The following is a 10,169-nucleotide window of genomic DNA, read 5'->3' as shown; positions in this document are numbered from 1 at the left end:
ATGTGCTGCCTAACCTATAAAGCCCAGCTGGGCAAGGATCCCGAGTATCTTTGTCAGAGGCTCAAATGATATTACCCTGCTAGTAACTTGCGTTCCAGTGAGAAGGAACTACTGTCAGTCCCCTGCATTCAACGATCTCGATGGGCTGAATACATTTTTCCTATCTGGCTCCTACCATTTGGAACAAACTGCCATTTCATGTCAGAACCTGTCCTGACTATAATACATTTAGCATTATTAACAATGGGGTCATCCAGTAAAGCACATAACCTGGGGATTAGTACAGTAAACAAACAATGGTTCTGCTACTTTCAATCGTGGAAAAAAGCAACAACAACTTTTTATCAAATCAAGGCCCCTATAGTGGCATGCTCATTGAATGGAACATAACAAATCAATTACAAAAAAGAAAAAAAACGTTCTTTCTATTATTTCTGAAACAATTAATATTTATAATAAAGTTTGATAGTGTATACACACATAATATAGACAACATATTATTGATCACATCACAAACATAAGTTTAAACATTACATACATATGCACATTACAATATATACGTATAAAAGTGATGATATACAACATCAAGTTCTTCAGATCACGTCCTATTCTTAATTTAAATCATATGTCAAATCATTTATTTATATTTATTTTATTTATTTGTTAAGCTTATAAGGCGCGCAGCTACCCACAAAGGGTTTCCCAGCGCCATGACAGAGCATACAGAAAGCAGACACCTTGCATAGTTATTACTGATCAAACAGCCAAGTTTTTACATTTTTGCGAAAGCGCGAATAGTTATCTTCTTTGCGGATGTGGGAAGGTAGTGTGTTCCAGATGGACGGACCTAGATAAGAGAATGATCTTCCACCCACTCTGGAGAGTTTAAACCTAGGCACACAAAAGTTAGCTGCAGATTGAGATCGCAGATGACGAGCAGGTGTATACGGATGTACTACGGCTTGCAGGTATTTGGGGGCAGTACCAACTTTTATCTTAAACATATAGCTCAGGGCTTTGAACTTAATACGGTTCTCCACCCTGAGCCAATGTAGATCACGTAGATGACCAGAGATACTAGACGTTTTTGGAACCCTATAAAGCAGCCTAGCAGCCGAATTCTGAATCAGCTGCACTCTACGCACCACAGCCTTATTTGACCCAAGGTAGAGAATATTGCCGTAGTCAAGTCGAGATGTAATGAGAGCATTGACTACGGTCTTTAGGGTAGTGGTGGGCAGCATCCAAAGGATTTTTCTAAGCCATTTCAAAATGGCTTAGAAACTTAGTACTTCTTCTAAATCATCAGAATTGAATTGTTCAGTCACCTATTAGACATTGATTAGGACGTTTTAATAGACACGTCGACGTTTCAACCCCTCTTTATGTCGCAAAAACTTAATTTGTCTATCTGGGGTCTTCATCAGGACTACATAAAAGTGTGTGCAACCTATACAAACAAGCATTAGAAATGCAATCGGGCTCGGATTTATTTGAGTTTGAGCTAATGGCATTGTAAATGCCAATGTATTGTTGCTATGTGTTATGGAGTGTGTTCATGTGGTGTGTACTGCCAGTGATCTCCTTGTGAGTGTGAGAATATTGCACCGTTACTGCCTGTGATGTCCTTCTTGTGAGTGTGAGAAGCTTGCACCTCTGCTGCCTGTGGTCTCCTTGTGAGTGTAAGAAGCTTGCACTGCTGCTGCCTGTGATGTCCTTCTTGTGAGTGTAAGAAGCTTGCACGGCTGCTGCCTGTGATGTCGTTCTTGTGAGTGTGAGAAGCTTGCACCGCTGCTGCTTGTGATGTCCTTCTTGTGAGTGGGAGAAGCTTGCACCTCAGCTGCCTGTGGTATCCTTGTGAGTGTAAGAAGCTTGCACAGCTGCTGCCTGTGATGTCGTTCTTGTGAGTGTGAGAAGCTTGCACCGCTGCTGCCTGAGAGTATGAGAAGATTGCATTGTGCATCTCTGTGCTGTGCCTGTTCTTTGTAAGGGACTCTTGCTCTGTTGCTGCTGCTGCCTTGGCACAGTACCTGCTGTGAGTGTGTAAGGGCAGCTTGCACCACTGCTGCTTGTGATGTCGTTCTTGCGAGTGTGAGAAGCTTGCACCTCTGCTGCCTGTCGTCTCCTTGTGAGTGTAAGAAGCTTGCACTGCTGCTGCCTGTGATGTCGTTCTTGTGAGTGTGAGAAGCTTGCACCGCTGCTGCTTGTGATGTCCTTCTTGTGAGTGGGAGAAGCTTGCACCTCAGCTGCCTGTGGTCTCCTTGTGAGTGTAAGAAGCTTGCACAGCTGCTGCCTGTGATTTCCTTCTTGTGAGTGTGAGAAGCTTGCACCGCTGCTGCCTGTGGTCTCCTTGTGAGTGTAAGAAGCTTGCACTGCTGCTGCCTGTGATGTCGTTCTTGTGAGTGTGAGAATCTTGCACCGCTGCTGTTTGTGATGTCCTTCTTGTGAGTGTGAGAAGCTTGCACCGCTGCTGTTTGTGATGTCCTTCTTGTGAGTGGGAGAAGCTTGCAACTCAGCTGCCTGTGGTCTCCTTGTGAGTGTAAGAAGCTTGCACAGCTGCTGCCTGTGATGTCCTACTCACTACTCTACTCACTACTCACTACTCTGCACTCACTACTCTACTCACTACTCACTATTACACTCACTACTCTATTCACTACTCACTACTCTACTCACTACTCTACTCACTACTCTGCACTCACTACTCACCACTCTACTCACCACTCTACTCACTACTCTACTCACTACTCTACTCTGCACTCACTACTCTACTCACTACTCTACTCACTACTCTACACTCACTACTCTACTCACTACTCTGTCTGGGTTAAGGGAGACCCTCGAGGCCCTGGTGTCACTGCACCTGCTGCACCCTCACAGCCACTGGTAGTAAAATACAGGACTGTCTGGGTTAAGGGAGACCCTCGAGGCCCCGGTGTCACTGCACCTGCTGCACCCCTGGACACCCACAGCCACTGGTAGTAAAATGCAGCACTGTCGGGGTTAAGGGAGACCCTCGAGGCCCAGGTGTCACTGCACCTGCTGCACCCTCACAGCCACTGGTAGTAAAATACAGCACTGTCTGGATTAAGTGAGACCCTCGAGGCCCCGGTGTCACTGCACCTGCTGCAGCCCTGGACTTCCACCGCCACTGGTAGTAAAATACAGCACTGTCTGGGTTAAGGGAGACCCTCGAGGCCCTGGTGTCACTGCACCTGCTGCACCCTCACAGCCACTGGTAGTAAAATACAGCACTGTCTGGGTTAAGGGAGACCCTCGAGGCCCCGGTGTCACTGCACCTGCTGCACCCCTGGAAACCCACAGCCACTGCTAGTAAAATACAGCACTGTCAGGGTTAAGTGAGGCCCTCGAGGCCCCGGTGTCACTGCACCTGCTGCACCCCTGGACACCCACAGCTAGTAAAATACAGCACTGTCAGGGTTAAGGGAGACCCTCGAGGCCCCGGTGTCACTGCACCTGCTGCACCCTCACACCACTGGTAGTAAAATACAGCACTGTCTGGGTTAAGGGAGACCCTCGAGGCCCTGGTGTCACTGCACCTGCTGCACCCTCACAGCCACTGGTAGTAAAATACAGCACTGTCAGGGTTAAGTGAGGCCCTCGAGGCCCCGGTGTCACTGCACCTGCTGCACCCCTGGACACCCACAGCCACTGCTAGTAAAATACAGCACTGTCAGGGTTAAGTGAGGCCCTCGAGGCCCCGGTGTCACTGCACCTGCTGCACCCCTGGACACCCACAGCCACTGGTAGTAAAATACAGCACTGTCAGGGTTAAGGGAGACCCTCGAGGCCCCGGTGTCACTGCACCTGCTGCACCCTCACAGCCACTGGTAGTAAAATACAGCACTGTCTGGGTTAAGGGAGACCCTCGAGGCCCTGGTGCCACTGCACCTGCTGCACCCTCACAGCCACTGGTAGCAAAATACAGCACTGTCAGGGTAAAGTGAGGCCATCGAGGCCCTGGTGTCACTGCACCTGCTGCACCCTCACAGCCACTGGTAGTAAAATACAGCACTGTCTGGGTTAAAGGAGACCCTCGAGGCCCCGGTGTCACTGCACCTGCTGCACCCCTGGACACCCACAGCCACTGCTAGTAAAATACAGCACTGTCAGGGTTAAGGGAGACCCTCGAGGCCCCGGTGTCACTGCACCTGCTGCACCCTCACAGCCACTGGTAGTAAAATACAGCACTGTCTGGGTTAAAGGAGACCCTCGAGGCCCCGGTGTCACTGCACCTGCTGCACCCCTGGACACCCACAGCCACTGCTAGTAAAATACAGCACTGTCAGGGTTAAGGGAGACCCTCGAGGCCCCGGTGTCACTGCACCTGCTGCACCCTCACAGCCACTGGTAGTAAAATACAGCACTGTCTGGGTTAAGGGAGACCCTCGAGGCCCTGGTGTCACTGCACCTGCTGCACCCTCACAGCCACTGGTAGTAAAATACAGCACTGTCCGGGTTAAGGGAGACCCTCGAGGCCCTGGTGTCACTGCACCTGCTGCACCCTCGCAGCCACTGCTAGTAAAATACAGCACTGTCAGGGTTAAGGGAGACCCTCGAGGCCCCGGTGTCACTGCACCTGCTGCACCCTCACAGCCACTGGTAGTAAAATACAGCACTGTCTGGGTTAAGGGAGACCCTCGAGGCCCTGGTGTCACTGCACCTGCTGCACCCTCACAGCCACTGGTAGCAAAATACAGCACTGTCAGGGTAAAGTGAGGCCATCGAGGCCCCGGTGTCACTGCACCTGCTGCACCCCTGGACACCCACAGCCACTGCTAGTAAAATACAGCACTGTCAGGGTTAAGGGAGACCCTCGAGGCCCCGGTGTCACTGCACCTGCTGCACCCTCACAGCCACTGGTAGTAAAATACAGCACTGTCTGGGTTAAGGGAGACCCTCGAGGCGCTGGTGTCACTGCACCTGCTGCACCCTCACAGCCACTGGTAGTAAAATACAGCACTGTCTGGGTTAAAGGAGACCCTCGAGGCCCCGGTGTCACTGCACCTGCTGCACCCCTGGACACCCACAGCCACTGCTAGTAAAATACAGCACTGTCAGGGTTAAGGGAGACCCTTGAGGCCCCGGTGTCACTGCACCTGCTGCACCCTCACAGCCACTGGTAGTAAAATACAGCACTGTCTGGGTTAAGGGAGGCCCTGGTGTCACTGCACCTGCTGCACCCTCACAGCCACTGGTAGTAAAATACAGCACTGTCTGGGTTAAAGGAGACCCTCGAGGCCCCGGTGTCACTGCACCTGCTGCACCCCTGGACACCCACAGCCACTGCTAGTAAAATACAGCACTGTCAGGGTTAAGGGAGACCCTCGAGGCCCCGGTGTCACTGCACCTGCTGCACCCTCACAGCCACTGGTAGCAAAATACAGCACTGTCTGGGTTAAGGGAGACCCTCGAGGCCCTGGTGTCACTGCACCTGCTGCACCCTCACAGCCACTGGTAGCAAAATACAGCACTGTCAGGGTAAAGTGAGGCCATCGAGGCCCCGGTGTCACTGCACCTGCTGCACCCCTGGACACCCACAGCCACTGCTAGTAAAATACAGCACTGTCAGGGTTAAGGGAGACCCTCGAGGCCCCGGTGTCACTGCACCTGCTGCACCCTCACAGCCACTGGTAGTAAAATACAGCACTGTCTGGGTTAAGGGAGACCCTCGAGGCCCTGGTTTCACTGCACCTGCTGCACCCTCACAGCCACTGGTAGTAAAATACAGCACTGTCTGGGTTAAAGGAGACCCTCGAGGCCCCGGTGTCACTGCACCTGCTGCACCCCTGGACACCCACAGCCACTGCTAGTAAAATACAGCACTGTCAGGGTTAAGGGAGAACCTCGAGGCCCCGGTGTCACTGCACCTGCTGCACCCTCACACCCACTGGTAGCAAAATACAGCACTGTCAGGGTAAAGTGAGGCCTACTGCACCCCTGGACTTCCACCGCCACTCGTAGTAAAATACAGCACTGTCTGGGTTAAGGGAGACCCTCGAGGCCCCGGTGTCACTGCACCTGCTGCACCCCTGGACACCCACAGCCACTGGTAGTAAAATACAGCACTGTCAGGGTTAAGGGAGACCCTCGAGGCCCCGGTGTCACTGCACCTGCTGCACCCCTGGACACCCACAGCCACTGGTAGTAAAATACAGCACTGTCAGGGTTAAGGGAGACCCTCGAGGCCCTGGTGTCACTGCACCTGCTGCACCCTCACAGCCACTGGTAGTAAAATACAGCACTGTCTGGGTTAAGGGAGACCCTCGAGGCCCTGGTGTCACTGCACCTGCTGCACCCTCACAGCCACTGGTAGCAAAATACAGCACTGTCAGGGTAAAGTGAGGCCATCGAGGCCCCGGTGTCACTGCACCTGCTGCACCCCTGGACACCCACAGCCACTGCTAGTAAAATACAGCACTGTCAGGGTTAAGGGAGACCCTCGAGGCCCCGGTGTCACTGCACCTGCTGCACCCTCACAGCCACTGGTAGTAAAATACAGCACTGTCTGGGTTAAGGGAGACCCTCGAGGCCCTGGTGTCACTGCACCTGCTGCACCCTCACAGCCACTGGTAGTAAAATACAGCACTGTCAGGGTTAAAGGAGACCCTCGAGGCCCCGGTGTCACTGCACCTGCTGCACCCCTGGACACCCACAGCCACTGCTAGTAAAATACAGCACTGTCAGGGTTAAGGGAGACCGTCGAGGCCCCGGTGTCACTGCACCTGCTGCACCCTCACAGCCACTGGTAGTAAAATACAGCACTGTCTGGGTTAAGGGAGACCCTCGAGGCCCTGGTGTCACTGCACCTGCTGCACCCTCACAGCCACTGGTAGTAAAATACAGCACTGTCTGGGTTAAAGGAGACACTCGAGGCCCCGGTGTCACTGCACCTGCTGCACCCCTGGACTCCCACAGCCACTCGCTTTTTCACTTTTTTTTTTTTTTTAAAGTTTTACACTTTGCTTTGATGCGGACGCTTTCTTACACTGTGGCATGGAGTCATCCTGCTCAGCTCTCGGCCTCGCCACTGCAGGCATATGTTTTCAATTATCTCCGCCGTGATGGCGAGATAATTGAAGATATATGGCCTTCTCCTCTTAAGACAATGCCTTTCAAGCACGAACGCCGCCATTCCCAGCAGACTGGTGAACGCGCCCACAACATCTGCATTACATTATCGCGGCACCCTGACAGCTCATAATTGAAATTAATGGACTCCTGTGCGCGTAACCACAGAGAAAATGCCAAGATGACGCACGCTAAATTACAGATAGCCTATCATGTCAAGGCTACTAAAAACACAGCACAGCGAAGACGAATGAACATGCACATGCCATAAAAAAAGTGCGTGCACTAAGGAATGTGCTGTCCGGACTCCTAAAGACACATTTTTTTTTCTTTTACTATAGAGCTCGGAGCTCCGCCCCACTTCGTGGTGACGTAGGCCCGAGCCCTAAAAAGGGGGACCAAAACACATCTATATTAGAAAAAGGGTTCCTATTAACGTGGGAGAACTCTCTTCTATATTATACTACAGATCCAGTGCTCACCGATTTAATGCGATGTAGAGTCCTCAATAATCAATAAATCACATGCTGGTAACCGTAAAGGAAATCCAACTTCATTCACCTTATGCTTCAAAAGTAAGAACAAACCTAGTAGCCTAGTTAAACATGCTTCGCATATTCTGTTGTATTCTTACAAAACAAGGAGAGTGTACAAAATTCACCTTTCTCAGTATTTGTATCAACACTCCAATTCTACAACAGGGTGCACGATCAGGACATCAGGCTCTGTATACAACAGCGTAATAATCACTGTCGGTGAAGGAATTAGCAAACGTCCATTATATCTAGCTTGGCTCACAATCACATTTAAATGCACTCCAGTACCCAAAGTGAATTATTTGACCTTCAAGACTTACCTCTAGGGCCGCTAAGCCTCAACACCCTTTATATCTTCTTATAGGACCCTCCTGGGTACATCATATATTCAATGCAGACAATCAATCTGGCACCTTAATTACTATAGGGAGGAAAAAGGTAAAGAAAATAAATTTTAACCTTTGTTTCCCGCTGTTCTTACATGAACATGCGAATACTCTGCCATTTGAGCCGACTTGGCTTACCCATAAAAATGTGGTTATACTCCAACTCTCTATTCGTGGCGTAAGAGCAAACGAACCAGCCCGGGCACAAAGGCTGCCACCTCAAGCCAAAACAGATGTAATATTCCCACTTTGATTTCCACAGAACGTCAATCAAGCCGATAGGGGGCGCAAATGCTGCCGCCTTGAGCTATTAGATAAAGAAACAAACGGAGACCAACGTACAATCGTTAGACTATCATCCGTTTAAGAATGCTGTCCAAGCTTTATTAATCACTTCGCAATTAAAGGATTTTTACCTTCAAATGGTCTCCGCCATTTCGCACGTCAGAAAGTGCATGAAACAGAATCAATCTCCCTTTAACTTTCTACTTCCTCCCGCACGACGTTGATGACGTCTGCAAATGAGTAGTTGTCAGGTGAACCAGTGCCCTAGTTTGTGTCAACACTATTTTAAAGCTCCATAATCAAATAATTAAACGAAAATATTTAGAGCAACAAAAATAAATTACGGGAAGATAAAAACCACAGATTATCTATCCCGATTGGTTTCTCTTGTGATATAAACAATTTATACTTGTACCATCGGCTGATAGTATCACGTGGTCCATATCTCTACTTCTATAGATGCTGAAGAGGCGAAATGGTATGCATGAGTTATTCTAACGTGCCATCCATAGGTATACCAATGTTTAATGTAGAAAGACTTAGGGAACAGTGGACAAATTTATTATTCACTATTAATCTACAACACTTCATTCATATTCAATCCAGGTACAAATTCCGGGGAATTAAAGGGCTGTCAATTCAATTCTGAGATTCATCACTATCTCACATAAAAAAACGCAAATATTGTTATCAATAATTTGTATATTAAAAAACAAAATTATCAACATAAACATATTAAATGACTTTTGACATCATGAACAATGTTGCATATTAATACATCTCATAAAGACCATTATCCTTAATTTGTTTATCTAAGGATTGAATTTATATCAACCTAAGTATAACAAATAACTTTAACTGGTAAAACGCTGTAATAGATTGTGTGTACCATAATGAAGGATAACCTTTCTACATTACAAAAGAACAAATCGCAAACAAATTCATCATAGTTGTCCACAAACAAATCAGTACCTTATGTACTCATAGACAGAAGTGCCATACTCCCTATCACGCGCAAACTCAATATATTTATGTGGTCAAATGACCACCACAGCATTATAGTCTTGCATCTTTCTTCTTAAGACTACTCATATTTCATTTGTCAGAACAAAACAGATAATCAACCAGTGTTCAGCAGTGTTATCTGCCTAGAGATTTCCTCTTGTTCATTCAGTCCCACAGATACTGAATCAAGAAGATGTATCTATTTGCATTCTCGGAGGTTCATTACTGAAGTTACCGAGTCACCTCTAGCATTGGGTACAATTTTCTCTAGGACCCACCATCTCAAACTGTCATTTGGATGATTCTTTTCTCCAAAATGATCAACCAAAGGGTCCCTTTGTGTTTTGCATCAAATCCTCGAGCAATGTTGTAATATTCGGACCTTTACTTTTTGTCTTGTTTGGCCCACATATACCTTCTCGCAAGGGCACTTGATGTATATAACATCAGTCGAGTTACAATTTGTATGATGTTTCAAAGTATACCGTTTTTGCTGATACACAATTCTTTTTGTTCAATTGCCAATTTACAGGCCTTACACGTACTACACTTATAGTGACCCTACAGAGGAGGCAACATCAATTGTGACCTCAAATCCGGTTGATTCGGAGTCTTAAGAAATGAGCTTACAACTTGATCCTTTATGTTACAACCCCTTTTAAAAGCAAAAAGTGGTGGATCATTAGTTCCCAAATTGTCTGTTATTAAAGACCAGTTCTTTTGAATCTTTTTAATCTCGTTACTCCTATCACTAAAGGTAGAGACACAAACAATCATTTCACTCTTTGTACTTTTATTAGGATTAACCTCCAGGAGTGTCTCCCTGTGGCAATACCACGCTCTTTTTCTTGATCTCTTAAGGAGA

The sequence above is a fragment of the Lissotriton helveticus genome, chromosome 1_2 (genome assembly GCF_964261635.1).
Source record: "Lissotriton helveticus chromosome 1_2, aLisHel1.1, whole genome shotgun sequence".
In the NCBI taxonomy this organism is placed as follows: Eukaryota; Metazoa; Chordata; class Amphibia; order Caudata; family Salamandridae; genus Lissotriton; species Lissotriton helveticus.
The sequence above is the reverse complement of the archived record's forward strand: the minus strand, read 5'-3'. Positions refer to the sequence as shown.